Genomic DNA, 21,136 nt, shown 5'->3' on the forward strand with positions numbered 1-21,136 from the left:
TAAATGTTTCTTAAGATTTATTGTGCACATAGGTACTGAGTTAATTATCAGCAGGAATCTTTTTTTCCAAAATCATGCTGTGCTTAAATATTTATAAAATAAACTCCCTGGTATCAGACTCTAGAAGTTTGAAACACTGGCTATTGAGTCATGTTGAACCGAATTTCCATCTTGCCTCACTCAGACCATTACTCTGCTGGCCCTGGTGATTGCAGAGACCCCCACTATTATAACTTTACCCTGATCTTGATGGACAGATGGATGCTAGAATTCAGAACAAAATGTACAAAGGGAAAAGTTCAGTCTTTGGTGGAAGAGACTGGCAGCAGAGACATTATGGAGAAGGTTGTACCCATTTCTCCACTCAGTCACAGGAACCCTCTGGCATTTAACACAGAAAGAAATAGATGGCCCAGCCTCAGAGGCCATGCTGGCCAAGACGAGTAATGTCCTTTTTCCACCTAAAATGCCCATCAGACCCTCAGTGGATTAGATGGTGGACTCTTCATGGACTGTTAGTTTACAGTTCTGAGTCCAGTGTTTCTGGCATTCTGGTCACAGACACACTCAGGAAAAGGGTTTATTCTATGCATCCCAGAATCCATGCAAGCCAAACACAAACCTATCACAATAATATCCTATTTTTTTCTGGTAGTTTTTGTTTGTTGTTAGTATGTTTAGGAAATATGCTTTTCTTGATTTGTGTGCCTTAGAAATCATCAATATTTTAAGGCTAAAATAGGAAACTAACTCATGTATTTTTCCACTGTTGTTTTTATTTCATGTATTAGGATTCTCACACATAACTTGGAACACTACAATGAATAATAAGTCTTAGTGCATATCCTGTTTGCTCCAACACATGGGTGTGTCTGACATTTATGGTTACTGAACTATTGAGTAACTTTTTGAATTACAGAAAGCTAAAGGGAAGACCAGACACTCATCTCTACAGGGAAATGACTGGTCACTGCCACGCGATGATGCCCTCTGTTTCCCTTAAATAATTTGTGTGTGTGTGTGTGTGTGTGTGTGTGTGTGTGTGTGTGTGTGTGTGTGTAAGAGAGAGTGGCATGATTTCAGTTGTATGTGTGTGTGTGTGTGTGTGTGTGTGTGTGTGTGTGTGTGTGTGTGTGTGTGTGTGTATGTGTATGTGTACGAGTGAGGGTACATATGTGTCTGTATGTATGTGTACGAGTAGGTCTCGTGCATGCCAAATTGTGTATTCCCATCATCATCACAGGATTGTGCAATGAGCCCCTTTGTTCTATTTTCTTTCCTAAGAACCTTTCTTGGGGCTTCTGGTAAGATGGCAAGTTGGAGAGGAAAGGGTTTATTTTGCTTACACTTCTATAGCACTGTTCATCATTAAAGGAAGTCAGGACAGGAACTCAAGCAAAGCAGGAACCTAGAGGCAGGAGCTGATGCAGAGGCCATGGAGGAGTGCTATATATATAGAAAGGGGATTTATTATAATGACTCACAGACTGTGGTCCAGATAATCCAACAATGGCAGCCTATGAATGGAAAGTTCAGGAATCCAGTAGTTGCTCAGTCCACAAGGCTGGGCGTTTCAGCTGATTTCAGTGAGTGTACCTGGAATCCTGAAGAAGTAGGCTCTAATGCCAGTGAAGGAATGGACTTGTTAGCAAAGTAAGAGCAAGCAGGCAAAGAGCAAAAGCTTCCTTCTTCTAAGTCCTTGTAGAGGATTCCAGGGAAGGTGTGGCCAGATTAGATCTGGATTAAAGGTGTGTATTCCCTCCTCAGGATATGGATTAGAAGTGAACCTTCCCACTTTAAATTAATCAGAAATTCCTCACAGGTGTGCCCTCCATTTTGGGGTGTTAGTTAATTCCAGATGTAGTCAAGTTGACAACCAAGAACAGCCATCACAATCATATAAACAGTGGACTCCTTCATGAATGTAGCTAGTCTGCCAGTTCTCTAGGGATGCTGTACAAAGAACCACACACTGAGTAGCTAAACAAGAGAAATTGGTTTTCTGACAGTTCAGAAGGCTGGAAGTCTGAGCTCCAGGGGCCAGAAACGTCCATCCTTCTGAGACGCTATAAGGGAGGGTATCTTTTGTAGCCTCCCTCCTGATTTCTGTGGTTTTCTGGAAACCACTGGGATTTCTTGACTCATAAATGGACCATTTTGATCTCTGCCTCCATCTTCACATGATGCTTTTTCTATGTTTACATCAATGTCCAAATTCTTCCACAGCAGCACACAGTCATGCTGGACTAGAGCTTACCATCATCCTGTGCGGTCTTAGAGTAACTATTTCTACAGTGACCCTGCTTTCAAATAAGCTCACATTTTAAGCTTCTGGAAGTTAGAGCTTGAAAATGTTTTGAAGCAGACATAATTAAATCCATAACAAGTGTATTAATCAATGTTGTGGGGCATCTAGCTTCAATGTCATCCAGAATGAATTCCTTAGAAGTCTACAGATTCCTAAAATGGTATGGAAATTTAGACCCTAGAATAAAAGTACAACTGTAAAACCCTGAGGATTAAAAAAAAATAATAAGATTAGGAGTTTTCTTAACACCTCACTGAGCAGCAGAACTTAGCCCCCCTTCTTTTTTGTAATTCACCTCCTTTGGGTCTCTTCAGAGTACTTCATTTAAGTCTCATAATATTTTGATATTTCTTTCTTTTTCTATCCACATGCCATTGGTTTATAAGAAGTTCAATTGAATAATATGCTTATAAAAGCAGATTCACCTGCTACCAGAAACAAACATGTCTTTTAGGGAGCACAGAGACCCCAGTGACAGTACAAGTCCACAGGTTGACGTGAGCAATCTTGCCCATAGGGCTGCAGCTATCAGTCTGCTTCACACGTCATGGAGAGGTTAAGTCAAGACTGAGTGATGGTGTTATTGTCTAAGGGTTGGTGGGAACCTATAGTGGAAATGGGAGCAAGCTGCCACCTCTTTAAAGACTGCTCTTACACCTTCTGAGTCATTCTTTCTTGTTGTTTTAGCTAAAATTCTCTTAAGAAACTCAGAAAGCAGGCACTGTGAGACTTTGACTCACTCTTAGATGATCTAGAACAAACAGGGCTCTTAACAGTGAGTTGAGCATGCCCAGAAACATGCTTGTCCACTGTCTTAGTTAGGGTGTCTATCACTGTGAAGAGACTCCATGACCATGGCAACTCATAAAGAACACATTTAATTGGGGTAGCTTGCTTACAGTTCAGAAGTTAGTCCATTATCATCATGATGGGAAGCATGGTGGCATGCAGGCAGATGTGGTGCTGGAGCAACTGAGAGTTCTACATTTTGCAGGCAACTGGAAGTCAACAAAAGAGACCTCAAAGCTTGACCCCACAGTGACACACTTCCTCCAAAAAGGCCACACCTCCTAATAGTTTCACTCTCTTTGGGGGCCATTTTCTTTCAAACCACCACATCCACTGTCCTTTTCAAATATGTGTCCTATGATTTTGAACTGAGCATACACAGAAGAGCTTATGCCCATCACATTTCCTGTTTGAATATGTGAAGCTGAATGTGCTCAGCAATATATTCTCACCTACGTGCTTTTTTGCATAGATGTGCAACAGGCTTCCTACTGAAATCACATCTTCTTCATTCAAGAAGGACGTTGCTTTGCAAACAGCCCCACTGCTGTGCATACTTGCTTTGAGTCATAGATCTTTCTCCACTTTCAACTTCTGATCGTGCCCGTTGGTTTCCAATGCATCAAGAGGGGAGTCCATTGCATTCAGTCACATGAGAATCACATTGAAAATGGTGCAGTGAACGTCCCGAGTCATCTTACTGGCAGACGGACACATGCCTTAGTCTGACAAACACCGTCATTCAGTCATCACTTCATTTTGAAAACAAAGTGCCCACAATTGGCTAGTCTATGCTAAGCATTGGAGGTAGAAGCAAATGACCAAGGCTCAGACTTTGGACATGCCAGGAGAGAAAGCAGTGATTTGATTTCATGTATTTTCCAGAGCCACAGAAATGTCCTGAAACAGAATTTGAAAGGACATCACTCTATTAGTTAGATTTCTCCAGAGACAGAGACTCAATGGGGTTGAGGACTCTGGAGTGGAGGTGACTTTAGAGAAGTTTCTTTTCAGAAACTAGGATATATAATTTTAGAGTTCAGAGACCCCCAAATCTGCATAGTGCCCCAGTGTGTTGTAGACCTAGGGAACAGCACCCTTGTAGTTCAAGTCCAATTCCTTGTTGCTCAGGAAAGGTCAATGATTGGTTCTATTAAGCCAACTCTTTAGATGACCCCTGCCCACTTTGCAGAGGATGCTTTGCTGAGTTCACTGATTCACATGTCACTCTCACCCATCCCTCCAACTCCCAACCATTCAAAAATATCCAGAATCATGGGTTACCAACTTCCGCATATCTAGACATGATGACCCAGCTAAGTTGATATAACATTAAACTGTAGTGAAATGAGAAGCTTACCCAATACTTATTTGGGATGGAACCCTGTCATGAACTATACACCCAGCTCCACCTGATGCTCTAGCTGCTTCCAGTTCCTTCTCTTTGCTTCTCTTACCTTCTACTCATGTCTCAGAGAGACTTTTCTGTGAGACCTTGTGCTCTTTGCAAGCCACCTATGACCCATCACCTTTGATGAAACCCAAACATGTTTGCACGGCCTTGGCTTCACCTCACTGTAGCTTTCTGCTAGGATTTTATGCTCATCTCATTGCTGTTGCCCATGTTCCTGCAGAGCAGCCTTCCAGACTTCTGAGCTTGTCTGGAGCTACCACAAACTCTGACCTGGCCTGTGCTGTGCTCCGACTACAGAGCCTTTCTCCTTCTACTTCATGAATCATCTTCAAGCTGGAGCCCAGCATCCCCTCCCGTGGGAAGCCTGTTTGCCCTCAAAAACAGACAGAATTCCTCCTTCCGTAGGGACTTGTATTCCTTTTCTGTTTTTATAATAAAATACCTGAGACTAGATAATATACAAAGAACGAAAGTTAGCTTGGTTTATAGTTCTGGGCTGGAAAGTTCATCTTCTGAGGACTCAGTGCTGCTCTGTTGTGTAGTAGAAGGCATCACATGGCAAGGTAGAGGAAGCTTTTTAGAATGCCCTAGCTGCCAACACAGAGATCCTAACCTCAAGACACCACCTAGCCTTAACTACTCTCCCAAAGACCCCTTTGCAAATACTACAAGCATTAAGGGAATCTTAAGATTAAGTTTCCACTACATGAACTTTTGAGAGACACATTTAATCACAACAAGATTCCACAGTTTTGTGCTTGCCATTGTACTTCATGATGGCTATTCCTGGTGTCAACTTGCCTACATCTAGGATTAAATAAAACCTAAGTGGCTGGGTACAACTGTGAAGGATTTTTTTTAACTTAAATAATTTGAAGTAGGAAGAACCACCTTTAATCAGGATCTTTATCGTGGGAATGCCACCTGTAATCTGGACTGCACCTTCTGGTGTCAGCCTATACGAAGGACATGGAAGAAGAAAGCCCTTGCTCTTTGCCTGCCTAATCTCACTCTTGTTAGCAAGTCTATTTTTCACTGGTATTAGAACCCACTTTTGGGGGGATTCTAGCTTATACTGAAGATCAGATGAGTCCTCCAGCCTGGTGGACTGAACAACTACTGGATTCTTGGACCTTTTGTTGGTAGATAGCCATTGTTGAACTAACCAACTGTAAGCCAATATATATATATGGAACACACTCATGACTGAGCAAATAATAATGTGAAAATGATGGTTTTAAAGAGCTGGAATGCCTCATTAGATGCACAGGAAATTCAGGGTGGATGGAGAAGGAGAAGAATTCTCAATATTCTAGTGTTAAATCTCCCAAGGCAAAGTTAGACAAATTCCTATTTTGGAAGTGTGTTGCAGAAAAATCTATCTGGACAGGCAACGAAGCCTTAGTGGTAGAAGGACCCAAGACATGTCAAAGGTGCTTGGAATTGCAGTACTTGAGGAACCAGGAACTTGAGGGCAGCTCCTTTCTGCATCAGCTCCTCTGTGTCCAGCAGGAGGGTCATTTTTCTTTCTTTCTTTTCCTTTTCCTTTTCCTTTTCTTTTTCTTTTTCTACAAACTCCAGTCAATGAGCCCGGACAGCAGAAGGGTAGAAGGGCTGGAGGCGAATGTATGTCCAGTGACAAACGTCATTTTCCTAAAGAAGGTTTTCCATCAGCGGTGTGGACACAGACGTCTGAGTCTTGTCACATCACTTCCCAAGGGGCCTTGGAGTCAGGCAAAAATGTTCTCTCTTATTCAAAGGAATGGGCCCTCATTTGTCACAAAGATGAATAATCCATGGGAAGCCCCAGGCACTGTTAGGATTTCTATTCTAAGCGCGCGCGCACACACACACACACACACGCACGCACACACACACACACACACACACACACACACACACACACACACACACACACACACACCCCTACAATGTAGCCTCCCCTTTTATTTTTTAATCAGATTGTAATGCACTCCCCACATGCATTCCTCTGTGACTACTGGTATAATGGAAAAGACACAGCTGTGGTGGTGGAGGTTTTCCTTGTGAGTAGAGTAGATGAGAACAGAGAGCAAAATAAAGTTACCCAGGTATCACTCACTACTCCCTTAGTGCATTCTCAAGGGCCAAGAAGATTTCTTCCCACTTTGGAGATGAGGAAACAGGCTCAGAGGCATGAAGGACATGCTCAGTTACCTACCTGTGTGGGTCTGACTTGAGTCCTCTTTTGTCTTCTTGCTCCCTGTACCTCTCAGGTTTATGACTAGACTAGGCACAAACCCAGCCTTCCTAAACAGCACAAGTGTCTTGGCTTAAAGCTCTGAAGGCCAGGAGTCCAAGACCCAGGAACTGACTGAAGAAGTTGCTTCTGAGGTCTATCTCCTTGGCTTGCAGATGGCCACCTTCTCCTGTGTTCTTGTAGTATTTCCTGTGAGTCCCTGAATGCCAGTGTGAGTCCCTGAACGTCCGTGTGAGTCCCGGAATGCCTGTGTGAGTCCCATGCCCGTGTGAGTCCCAGAATGCCTGTATGAGTCCCTGAATGCCCGTGTGAGTCCCGGAATGCCCCTGGTGTTGCTGCGGATGTCTATCCACATTCCCTCTTCATTTTTCTAGATGGTCCTTGGGATTGATAAATTTCCTTTTGCTGTGATACCAGTCATATCAAGCCAGGCTGTATGTTTGTGGGCTTTCTTCTTAAATATCTTCCCATCTCCAAATTCAGGCACATTCTGGGGTATAGCAGTTGAAAGCTTCACTATATAAACTTGGTGGGGGCAGAAAAATTACTCCCCATAATATCCAGTGTGCATTTATTCCCTGAAAAGGTCTTTTCACTCTACCTTGTTCAGATTTTAAACATTTTGGATTCCAGACACTTAATGATGCCAACCTGCCCCAGGCAACTGAGACAGGCCAGTGCATCTGCAGCTAAGAAGACAGAACAGAGTAGAGATCCACGCTGACCCATTTCTGCCCAGGCTCGATCAAGCTAGAACGAGGGCCCCCCACATCTCTGACTCTGAAGACTGTCTAGCCCTAGGCCTTGCTCACCATTTCCAGGCTCTTGTGGAAGCATGCACATAGGTTTCTGCATGCACATGCCTTTATTCTTCATCTCTTAGGGCAGTGGTTCTCAACCTTACTAAGGCTGCGACCCTTTAACACAGTAAGTACCTCATGGTGTGGTGATCCCCAGCCATAAAATTATTTTGTTGCTACTTCATAACTGTTATTTTGCTACTGTTATGGGTTGTAATGTAAATATCTGATATGCAGGATATCTGATATGAGACCTCCAAAGGGGTCATGACCCACAGGTTGAGAATTGTTGTTCTAGGAGGTATCCCAGAAAGTCAGATGGTCTGAACGGCCTTTTATTCGTGAAATTTCAAGGCAGCTGGAAAAAAGTTCATCAATGGATCTGGCTGAAGCTGCTTGTTCCTAGCCCCAAGATGTCTTGAGTAGGTGAACTGGTGCCTACCTACCTCTCTGTGGTAGTTTGAATGTAATTGGCCGCCATAAGCTTATAAGGAGTGGTACTATTAGGAGACGTGGCTTTGTTAAAGTAGGTGTGGCATTGTTAGAAGAAGTGTGCCACTGTAAAGGTGGGCTTTGAGGTCTCATATATGCTCAAGCCATACCCAGTGTCCCATTTCACTTCCTGTTGCCTGCTGGTCAAGATGTAGGAATCTCAGCAACTTCTCCAGTGACATGTCTGCCTGCACACTGCCATGTCCTACCATGATAATGGACTAAACCTCTGAAACTGTAAGTCACTCAATTAGATGTTTTCCTTTGTAAGTGTTGCCATGGTCATGGTGTCTCTTCACAGCAACATAAACTCTAACTAAGATACTCTCCATACTGAACCTCACCTCTCTACCCATTGCAAGTGAACTTTCTTATTCCCAAGCTGTAAGATCCAATATATTTGGCACACTCATGTCTTTGTGGCCTTCAACATGATGTTTCCTCTGTAAAGAATACCTCTTCTGTTGACATGCATTGTGGGGCAAGAGTTAGAGAAATCTTTAAGAAGCTGCCCAGATCACACCCAGAAGGTTAAGTGACTATTAATTAGAATGTAGGTTTACTTGCAGGCAACAGAGAGCCTAATTCTAATGTGATAACTCAATGCAGTCATCTCAGTAACTTCAGGGGATTAGTTCCTGTGGGTATTGGAGTCAATGGGTCCTGAAGTCCCTTTATAAAGTGGTGAAGTTTTTGTACATAACTTAAGCACACCCTCCTGTACATTAGATCATTTCTATATTATATGTAATGCTCACTGTGATGTGAACACTGTAAATAGTTGTTATACTTTATTGAAAAAGAATGGTAAGGAAGAGCTACCCACATTTTCTTTTCAAATATTTTGGATGCCTAGCTGCTTGGGTCTGCAGATAAAGACTTCGTGGGTGTGGAGGACTGGCTGTAGTTAGTGTCCTTCTCCAGGAAGAATCTCAGCTAGGAGGTGGCTCTGGTGGATGCTGTCCCCAGAGCCCCAGTTGCTTCTTTATTGTTCTGTTATTCTTAGTATACTTCTCCTGCTCCTAAGGTTCAGGATAGCCCACCAGTAATTCAGCCATTGGAAAGCGAGAGAAAGAAAAGCGAGGCAACATTTTACCCCCAAGGAAAGAGCTCGACATGATGCATATCCTTTTAGTTTGTTTCTCAGGAGTCAGGGTTACTCACAGGCCACTGCTAGTTGCAGGAGAAGGAAATTACAGGCACCAAGGGGAGATGGTTCATCAAAAAGATCACTCTTTATCACCAAGTTGGCCTCATTCCATAGATGCAGGGATGGTTTAACATAAGTAATAAATGTTATTCAGCACATTGACTCAAACACAGAAATCAAGGCTAATTACATTGTGAGCCAAAACAAACCCCTCTTTAAATTGCTTTTGCCAGGTATTTGTCACAGCAACAAGAAATACAATTAATGTAAGATTCAACACCTTCATGCTAGATTTTTAAAGGATAAAGGAGATAGAAAGGTAAGAATGAAAGGGAGGGGGGGAGAGAGAGAGAGAGAGAGAGAGAGAGAGAGAGAGAGAGAGAGAGAGAGAGAGAGAGGAGAGAATAACTTTCTTTTAAGGGTACCAATTTCATCATGAGACCTTCAGTCCCATGACCTAATCACACTCCATCAGGTTAGTGTCCCAACATATGTGTTTGAAGAGAAATGGGACACAAATAGGGGGCTGAATGGGGAGACAAGCTAGCTAATCAAGGTAGATAAAGTCTTGCCATTCCCCTGAGCCTGACCTAGAGAAGGGCTTGGCATTCTCATTGGTGTGGGGCATTGGAGTCCTTGGCATGTATCTTAGTCATTGCTCTATTTCTGTGATGGGACACCATGTTGTGGGATATTTTCATCACACTCTGACACTCCTGAAACTGACAGTACAGTTTACCTTGAGTCAGAGGGCAGAGCCAGCTACTAGCTGACCAGAACCAGCCATAGAGTTTTAGGAGGACACAGGACATAGAGAAACACAGGAAGTGGTAGGGAGGGGTTAGAAAGACTCATGGGGCTTTTGGATCAAGAAAGGAGAGAGAAAGGTCACTGGTCACTTCACTGCACTTTCTTTGATCAATCAGGTTTTTACCCTAATATCTGACTCGCGAGTTTTATTTAATAATAGAACAATGTAAGTATCACTTCATTTGGCACCCAATGTAGGGCATTACTAAACTACACCAAGGTGGTGAATCCACCACCTTTCCACTGCCATTGACCCTCTGTGGGGGTCTGGGATATTCTGTTGCAGTCTTTCTACAGCATCCTCCAGCTGCTGCCAAGCCCTGGCCCCAAACACCTCTGGAGATAGCTGCTTACTGCTGGCCAACTTTGTCATTCAAGTGGCCCCCATGTCCTCAGTTCTCACAACAAGCACTTTCTCCGGAACCCCTCCCTGGCCTGCCAGTGCAGACCAGCTTGGCTGCCTTGACACCTGCTCATACTCACTCAAGATTTTACTGCTGCTGCCATGGCTGCGAGCTGCTGAGGGGCCTGGCCATGCACTGCCATGTCCTCTGCCTAGAGGTGCTGAGCAGTGACAGCTAGCCACACCCTCCCCCGGCCAAGTGCCACAGACACAGCTGATTACCATTGCATAGCTCTGCCTTCGCTGTGGTCAGCAGCTGATCTGGTGAGACATGGGAATTCTTAAATGGGGAATTAGGTTTAAAAAAAAAAGGAAAAATCTTTCCTATTTTAAGAATTAAAAATATCTCAATGCAGGGAGCTAGGACCTGTTTAGTGCTACTATGGATGACTTACAAATGGAAAAAAAATAAATGAGGGGATAGACAACTTAGTTGGGATTAACATAATACTAATTATAATTACTATCAGTTTGGTAATTCGTATTTTACCCTTAAAAATGTTTGATAACTGTGTCAAATATGAAAATTTGACCAATAAGATACAAACTTTAGAAAGACTTACTATTGATAAAATGCAAGCCCTAGAGGACTTACTATTGATAAGATACAAGCCTTAAAAAGGCTTACTAATGAAAATAAGAAAAGTATTCAGACACAGGCATAGGAATTGAGAGAATCTATCACATCATTACATTATGATATTGAAGAGGAACAGTCCAAGGTTATTAGAAAACTAACCTTAGTTTATCCAATTACCATATAAGAATCTGGAAAACGGAGAATGTTAACAGATTTAAGAGCCATAAATAAGGTGATTCAGCCAATGGGCTCTTTACAGCCTAGAATTCCCTTGCCTTCTTTATTATCTAAAGGATGGTCTATTATAGTGACTTGTTTAAAAGACAGCTTTTTCTTTTTAACTATACCCTTACAAGAACTGGATAGAGAAAAATTTGCCTTCATAGTGCTTACTTATAATAATTCTTAGTGGAATAAATCCCAGTGGACAATTCTTCCACGAGGGATGTTAAACATCCCCAACTTGTGTCAATATTTTCTACAACAGCCATTGGAAATAATTCATAAACAATTTTCTCAATCCTTAATTTACCATTATATGCATGGTATCTTGTAATAATTCATAAACAATTTTCCCAATCCTTAATTTACCATTATATGCATGGTATCTTGTTAGCTGTTTCAGATGCAGATACCCTAGGAAAAATGTTGGAAGAAGTAAAGAAAGTTTTGCCTTGCTGGGGATTACAAATTGCTCCTGAAAAAAAAATACAAAGAGGAGATTCTATTAATTGCCTAGTATGTAAGATGGATTGTAGTGGGTAGCCATTCCAGCTTTGATCTGGAAGTTCCAACCCCCGTTGAGACTTTGGCAACTGTCACGCCTACAAGGTGGGGCCAGGGGAGGCGCCTGGAGACCTGAGATCTGGATGGGCGGCACACTCACTCGGTTCCAGGACCTTGGACGGTGAAGGTGGGCCAAGCAGAGCTCCAGAGAACACCGCTGGACTGCGATACACCTTCCCCAGACCCCGCGACCTACCTATCCCTTAACTTGTAAGTTACGCCATTAAATAAATCTCCTTTTAACTACGTGGAGTGGCCTTAATAATTTCACCAGTATCTGGTGCTCATGTGGGGCAAATTCCAAAGGCCTGGGTGGCTCCCACCCTCAGCCTCCTCCCTGGCAAGCGGGTACCTAAACCCGCCTGCAAAGTTCCATATAACCAGGGAACGCCTACACGGTTCCATTCCCGAAAAAGGGAGCAGCTAGTCCAGTCTCAGCTCCCTAGCTTAGCCCCAAGACCAGCGAAAGAGGCACTCCCCGGCTTCCTGAGTGCCGGCGCTGGCTCCGGCTCCTGCCATCTTGACTCCAGCGAGCTGCAGTCAGCCAAGATCACCAGCAGGCCTTGCTTTGGAGCTGTACCAACGCCACCTGCTGGCTGAAAAGTACTACTACACCCCCCAAAACCACGAAAGGTAAGTAAAAGTACCTGATAATTTTACACCTTAAAATTGACTAACAAATTTTGAGTAATTCTTGTAATATGGCTGACAACATTACCTCACAAGAATTTGAAAACCTTTTTGCCTGTATGATGAACGACATCTTCCTGGAAATATACGACCTTCCTAAGGCATATCTGGCCTGTACCATTTTGGCATTCATCGTAATAATTCACACAGTGTTCAAACACTGGTTTAATAACAAGAACAAAGATGAGTCATTATTGGGACTGATACAGGATTTAAAAAATAGCAATGAAGGCTTACAGAAAAAGATTCTTTCTCTGGAATCTGCTAACCAGGATTTACAGGCTTTAAAAGATAGCAATGAAAAATTGCAGAAAAAGATTCTCTCTCTGGAATCTGCTAGCCAGGATTTACAGGCTTTCAAAAATAGCAATGAAGGCTTACAGAAAAAGATTCTTTCTCTGGAATCTGCTTTAAAAGATAGCAATGAAAACGTACAGAATAAGATTCTCTCTCTGGGATCTGCTTTAAGAGATAGCAATGAAAGCGTACAGAAAAAGATTCTTTCACTGGAATCTGCTGATCAGAATTTACAAAACAGGCTTGTACCAAAAATTGATCTTATTGATAATAAATGTGAATATTTAATGGACAGAACACTAACTCTCCAGACACTATATAAGGAAGAAAGATTATCATTAATTGATAAGATAAGGTCCATGGAATCATGTGTTTCTGAGGAACATAAAAACTTCTATGATTCCATGAGAAATATGGAGTCCCTTGCCAGAGAGGAGGTTCACTCCCTAGAACAGACCCTAGGTGCTCATTTGCAAGCCTTAGAAGAAACTCTCAGTAAACATGACAAGGGACCTAATAAGCAGAAGGGCAAGATCATAGAGGTTGTAACATCTCCAAATGGCTCTCACACAATGGCTTATCCTGTTATCATCCATGAGAAACCAGCAGATGACACACACCCCGAGCCATATAATACATATACATTACAACCAATTTCAACAAGGGACTTTAAAAATATAAAGGAAGCAGTAGTTACCTATGGGATACACTCCACATACGTAAGACAGATGTTAAACTCATGGTCTACCTCACATAGAATCATCCCAGATGACTGCCATCAGTTAATTTCAGCTGTTCTAGAATATAGCCAACAGCTACAGTGGAAAAGCTGGTTGAGAGAAGAGGCAAAAAATTTAGAACAACAAGGTAAAATCAGAGGTTTTGTGATCTCCCAAGATCAAATACTTGGTGAGGGATGATTTGCTGACAGGAATGTACAAGCCACTTATGATGAGCATACAATATCCCTATGCCGTACAGCAGCTCTAAATGCTTGGGAAAAAATTCCAGAACCTGGAAAACCAACTGAGGTATACACAAAGATATTTCAGGGACCTCACGAACCCTTCACCAATTTTTTACAAAGGCTGAACACAGCTATAACAAAAGCTGTATCAGACAAAGAATTAAGAAAAGTATTAACTGAGTCCTTGGCATTTGACAATGCTAATGCAGAATGCAGAAGAATACTTACACCATTAAAGATCAGATCAGCTCCTTTGGAAGAATGGATTCAGTATACTAATGGTGTTGAGTCTCGTAACTACAGTATTGAGGCTTGGATAGGAGAGACAAATCCCAGAGGTGAAAGAAGGCCCCGTGTTACCAAATGTTTTAAATGTGGTACAACAGGTCATATAAGTAAAAACTGTACATGGGGTACTCCTAGAAGTAATACTCTTTTTAGGAATAGCCTAAACAGGAGACCCCAACCACCTCCCGGATTATGTAGAAGGTCTGGCAAAGGCCGACATTGGACCAGTGAGTGCAGATCAAAAATAGATATACGAGGCAACCCTTTACTGGCGGGAAACACCTCAGGGGGCCTCTTGCAGGCCCCCAAATCAAATGTAGTATGAACATTCCCAGCCACTGTGGAAGAAATTCCTCTCCAGGACAACTGAATAAACCAATGCCTAATGTAAAAACCGATACTGCAATGGATGATAAAACAGCCCTGATAGGTGGATCACAGTTTACAAAGAACACTATAAAACAAATATTTTGGCAGACTTCCGTAAATGAACAAAGACCAAAGCTTAGAATTTGAATTAATGGCCTGGTTCTGGAGGGCCTGGTAGACACAGGTGCAGATGTGACTATAATTACACCAAAATCATGGCATCTGAATTGGCCTCTTCAAGAGGTAGATGTCCAACTTTTAGGGATTGGCACCCTATCTCAGATAAAACAGAGTTCGAGATGGGTTGAATGCATAGGGCCAGAAGGACAGAGAGGAAGGCTGAAGCCATATGTAGCAAATGTAGCAGTAAATCTTTGGGGCCAAGATCTGTTACAACAGTGGAATACCCAGTTTAAAATTCCTACACTTTCAGAAAAGGAATACAGACCAATGCATGTTTCTAGGAACAATATCATGACATGCTATAAAAATCAGTCACCAACTATTCAGGCTGTTCACAAACAGAGCACAACTGCTGTTGAACTCTCAGAAGTACCAACTGCCTTACCTTTAAAATGGCTAACTAATAAACCTGTCTGGGTTGGACAATGGCCTTTGACAAAAGAGAAGCTACAAGCTTTAGAACAGCTGGTTCAAGAGCAGTTAAATGCTCAACACATTGAAGAATCTACTAGCCCTTGGAATTCTCCTGTATTTGTTATTTAAAAAAGTCTGGTAATTGGAGAATGCTGACAGATCTGAGAGCTATTAATAAAGTAATTCATCCAATGGGCTCCCTACAGACTGGGATGCCCTTGCCCTCTCTGCTACCTAAAGAATGGCCTATAATAGTTATTGACTTACAAGACTGTTTCTTTACCATACCCTTACAAGAAAATGATAGAGAAAAATTTGCCTTCACAGTACCTAATTATAACAATTCTCAGCCAGTCAAGAGATATCAATGGAAAGTCCTCTCACAGGGAATGTTAAACAGCCCTACTTTGTGCCAATACTTTGTGCAGAAACCATTGGAGATAATTCGTGTAAAGTTTCCACAATCTATAATTTATCACTATATGGATGATATCCTATTAGCTGATCCAAAATTAGCTACATTAGAAAGCATGTTTGAAGAAGTAAAAAAAGTTTTGCCTCTCTGGGGACTGCAAATTGCTCTTGAAAAAATACAAAGAGGAGATTCTATTAATTACTTAGGATATAAGATAGAGCTACAAAAAATTAGACCCCAAAAGGTACAACTGAGGAGAGATCGATTGAAGACTCTTAATGATTTTCAAAAGTTATTAGGAAGCATTTCCAACTTACTGGGTATCATGGGAATACCCAAAGATGGACTACAAAATTTGGCGAATAGTCTAGAAGGGGACAAAGAATTAAATAGTCCAAGAGAATTATCAGCCGAAGCTGAGAAGGAATTGGCTCAAGTAGAAAAGACAATTCGAGAAGCACATGTGGATCGTGTGGATCCAGAACTTAAATGCATTCTTGTCATATTCCCCTCCAGACATTCCCCAACAGGTATTTTGATGCAGAGGGAAGATATTATATTGGAATGGATATTCCTACCATGTAAACCAAATAAGAAATTAAAGACTTATATAGAAAAGATCTCTGATTTGATTCAAAAAGGTAAACTAAGACTTCACCAGTTGACAGGAATGGACCCAGCAGAAATTGTAGTACCTTTAACTAATGAAGAAATTTCATCACTATGGAAAGATAATGAATACTGGCAGAGAGCCTGCAGTAACTTTTTGGGAGAGATTAACAACCACTATCCCAAAAGCAAGAGAATAGTATTATTCATAAAGAAGACCGAATGGGTCCTTCCTCACATTGTATGACAAAAGCCAATTTCTGGAGTCCTCACATTTTATACTGATGCAAATAAATCAGGGAAAGCAGGATATAAATCAGGAGACTTAAGTAAAGTGGTACAAAGTCCATACAGCTCTGTACAAAAGGCAGAACTATATGCCATTCTTATGGTACTGAAGGACTTCACAGAACCCCTCAATATAGTCACTGACTCTCAATATGCAGAGAGAGTTGTTTTACATATTGAAACTGCTGAATTTATTCCTGATAATACAGAATTAACTTCATTATTCATACAATTGCAGGAAATCATCAGAGAAAGGGAACATCATATATATATATATATAAAACACATATCAGATCCCATACAGTTCTGCCAGGACCTCTAGCACAAGGTAATGATGAGATTGATCAGTTACTAATAGGTAATGTGCTAGAAGCTTCAGAATTTCATAAGAAATACCATGTAAATAGCAAAGGTTTGAAGAAGGATTTCTCTATCACTTGGCAACAGGCTAAGGATATTGTGAAAAAATGTCCTACTTGTTCCATCTATAACCAACTTCCATTACCTGCAGGGAGCAATCCAAAAGGTATACAAAGAAATGAAATTTGGCAGATGGATGTGTTTCATTTTGCAGAATTTGGAAGATTAAAGTATGTACATCATACCATTGACACCTATTCAGGATTTCAATGGGGAACTCCTTTGAGTTCTGAAAAGGCTGATTCTGTGATTACACACCTATTAGAAGTTATGGCCATCATGGGAATACCTGTACAAATTAAGATAGACAATGCCCCAGCATATGTCTCCAATAAAATGAGACAATTCTTTGCTTATTACAATATAAAGCATGTTACAGGTACACCACACAATCCCACAGGCCAAGCAGTCATAGAAAGATCCAATCGAACTTTAAAGGAGATGCTAAATAAACAGCAACAGGTAACAATGACTCCTAGAAATAGATTGCATAGTGCTTTATTAACCTTGAATTTTCTCAATGCTGATGAGAAAGGAACAACAGCTGCAGAGAGACATTGGACGACAGACAAAATTCCTGAACTAAACCAACCGGTTTATTTCAAGGATGTGCTGACCTCAGAATGGAAACCTGGATATGTTCTACGTTGGGGAAGGGGTTTTGCCTTTGTTTCTGCAGGAGAAGAAAAGCTATGGATACCAACAAAATTAATAAAAATTCGATTCGAACAGGAAAAACCCCTTGATGAGGAGAAGTAAAAGATCATCCACCAATGTGACATCTCTACAAGTTGTAAGAAAAATTTAACAATCAAAGGTTGGGGTAGGGTTCTGTTTTTGTCTTTCCAGGATGATGGAAATACCCATCTGCCAAAAATCATAAGGCCTTGGATATCCGGATGTTTACAGCAGAAAGAAAGAATCTATTGGTACCAATCTACACACGTTAAAATCCCACTGTCTAACATCTATCTCTCTATCAATCTAGAAAAGTTGTGGTTCCAATTCAATTATAAGCCAAGCTGGCTTTGGAGATGGAATTGGCTCACTCCTTCTCTAAACCCAAACACATTGCTAAAAGAAAAGTTTGAGAGATTCTTCAGTCCCATATCAGAAGAGCCCTCTGGTGTGGGACAGAAGGAAACCAATAAAAAGGGACCATTGTCTTCTAGATTCTAACTCTCTCCATGCTTACTCTTGATTTCTCAGAATCCTTTCTTACATGCTATGTCCTCTTTAAATCCAAATCTTCCATTTTGATAACAAATAAGTTTTTCTAATAGCAATCTCAGAAGTCTCCAGAAGGAAGATGGGGCCCCAACAACAGCAACTCTACCCAATCCAGAATGATGCCATGGTAATCATCATCATACTATACTTCTTACCAGAATTTCAGACAATCTTACCCATTACTTTAAGACTTGCTGCAGAACCTACAGTTAGTCTAACTGAGATTTAACTATCTGAGCTTTCTCACAGTACCCAACAGAGATAACATCACCCCCTAAACAGCAGGAAGCAATTCTAAGAAAACGACGCCCCTTCTCCCTTAGGTTTCATAATTCTCAGGGTTATGGATGATGGTTATAGGGTTGGGGGTGGAAGAAAATATTAAACTCAGTATTCTAAAAAAAAAAGAGAAAAAAGGGAAAAGAAGAAATGGAATGGATAGGTATAAGATTTTATGGTAGATTATTGTGTATACTAGTAAACAAATTTAGTAAAATAGCAGCCTTAAATAATTTGCACTGTTATGGATTCTTATATGTTGATACAAATGTAAACTATTTTTATATTCCTGTTTAAGATAATTTGTATATTGATACAAATACAGAACTATATTTGTTAATAATGTACATATATTTCTACTCTTATTTGAAATATTTGTATATTGATACAAATGTAAATTTATATCTGTCATACTTTATGTATGTTCTACTTCTGTTTAGGATATTCAGTATATTGATATATATTTAAGATTATTGTCATATTGCATATCACACTACATACTCCTACCTCTGTTATAAATATTGATATATATTTAAGATTATTGTCATATTGTATGTCGCACTATATACTCCTACCTCTGTTATAACATCTTGTGTATTGTCACAATTTTGAAGTCATCATTCTTTACCATACACTTGCTTTTAGACTGTTTACCTTGTTTACTTGAAGCCTTAGTCCTTAGGTTATTTCGGTAGATAAGACTTATAGATTTATAGTCACCTATGCTTGTCATCTCTATAGTTACGTTAGTTAGGTCATCCAGATTTACAGATACATAGACCAGATGGACAGGTAATCTTCAAACACTTCATAGACCTAGAGAAAATGGCATTTAAATAACTTAGAATTCTGTTGACATGAGACACAATTGCTCCTGGCTGCACCAATTTGATCCCGAGAGAATGTTGGGCTTTTAAGACATTTCCATTTGGAAGTTTGTCTTCTTGGCACAAAATGGCCTACTGGGCAAAGAACTGCCCTTGCCTCGATGGCTGACAGTACAAATGCAATGCTGTCCTTTCTGGACAAGCGGGACACAAGGAAGCGACCACTGTACTCTGCCAAGACAGGGTAAGATGGTCTTTCAGAATTCCTGCTTCGGAAAATGGTCTGTCAGATACTTTAGGCCTGTAGCCAATTTGAATGCACCAACAATGCTGAGAAACATTAGGTGACAGTCCAGGCTGCCAGCTGTCTCGGTCTACTCTCGCAAGATTCCCGAAAGTTGCTTGCATCCATCTACCATTTCTCAGGTACTATTATATTCCTTCTCAGGTCTTTGATGGGATTGAAGACTAGCAGTTATAGTTACAACTTAGTAGATAGAACATATTAAGTATTAGATTCAGGTTCTTTAGGATAGGACACCTTTTGGAATGATCTTTGTAACATGCCATTTACCTATGCTCTATATTTCTCTGGATTTTAGTATGTGTTTCTTGCTTGATATTGTTTGCATTGGTTGTACTTCCATCTTATCTAGGTCATTATCCCTCATTATTCCTGGACAATATTTGATAACCATTCCTTTGTATATAGTCTTGTATTAGGTTAGAACCTTCTTATTTAGACAAAAAGGGGGAGATGTAGTGGGTAGCCATTCCAGCTTTGATCTGGAAGTTCCAACCCCCATTGAGACTTTGGCAACTGTCACGCCTACAAGGCGGGGCCAAGGGAGGTGCCTGGAGACCTGAGATCTGGATGGGCAGCGCACTCACTCAGTTCCCGGACCTTGGATGGTGAAGGTGGGCCAAGCAGAGCTCCAGAGAACACCGCTGGACTGCAATACACCTTCCCCAGACCCCACGACCTACCTATCCCTTAACTTGTAAGTTATGCCATTAAATAAATCTCCTTTTAACTACGTGGAGTGGCCTTAATAATTTCACCAATAATGGATTTAAGTAAAAATTAGGAGAAATCAATTGAAAACTATTAATTTCAAAAATTGCTGGGAGATATTAACTGGCTATGACCCACAATAAGGTTAACTACACAAGAACTAAGTAATTTATTTCAAACCTTACAAGGTATTAACGACTTAAACAGTCCAAGAAAATTATCAGCTGAGGCTAAGAGAATTGGCTTTGGTAGAAGAGAAATGAACAGGATGCACATGTGGATTGTTTGGATCTAGAGCTTGATTGTGTCATAGTCATACTACCTTCTATTCATTCTCCTATAGGAATTCTTATGCAGAGAGAAGATAATACCTTAGAATGGATATTTTACCAAACAAACAGAGTAAAAAAATTAAAGACCTATGTAGAAAAGGTTTCTGAATTGATTCTGAAAGGAAAATTAAGGCTTAATTTATTAGCAGGGATAGACCCAGTGGAAATTGAGGTACCTTTTACTAGTGCTGACATTTTCCTCATTGTGGGTAGAAAATGAACACTGGCAAAGAGCTTGCAGAATTTGTTTTTTTTTTTTTGGAGAGATTAGCAACAAATATCCCAAAACAAGAGATTTCAGTTTATAAAGAGAACTAATTGGATCCTTCCTCATATTGTATGGGGAACACCAATTTCTGGAGCCCCTACTTTCTATACTGATGCAAACAAATTAGGAAATGGAGATTATAAGTCAGGAAATTTAAGTAAAGTGACTCAAAGCCCTTACAATTCTATTCAAAAGTCATAATTATATGTTATTCTCATGGTATTATTAGATTTTCCAGAACCTATTATATAGTCACTGACTCTTACTATGCAGAGAGAGTTGTTTATTACATATTGAAACCATTGAACTTATTCCAGATGATTCAGAATTAACTTTGTTATTCATTCAATTACAAGAAATAATTAGAAATGGAAATCATCCCTTGTATATAACACATATTGGATCCCATACACATCTACCAGGCCTTCAAGCACAAGGTAATGATGAACTTGATCAGTTATTGCTAGAAAATGT

The sequence above is a fragment of the Peromyscus californicus genome, unplaced genomic scaffold, assembly GCF_007827085.1.
Source record: "Peromyscus californicus insignis strain IS unplaced genomic scaffold, ASM782708v3 Scaffold_8__1_contigs__length_139910024, whole genome shotgun sequence".
Classification (NCBI taxonomy): domain Eukaryota; kingdom Metazoa; phylum Chordata; class Mammalia; order Rodentia; family Cricetidae; genus Peromyscus; species Peromyscus californicus.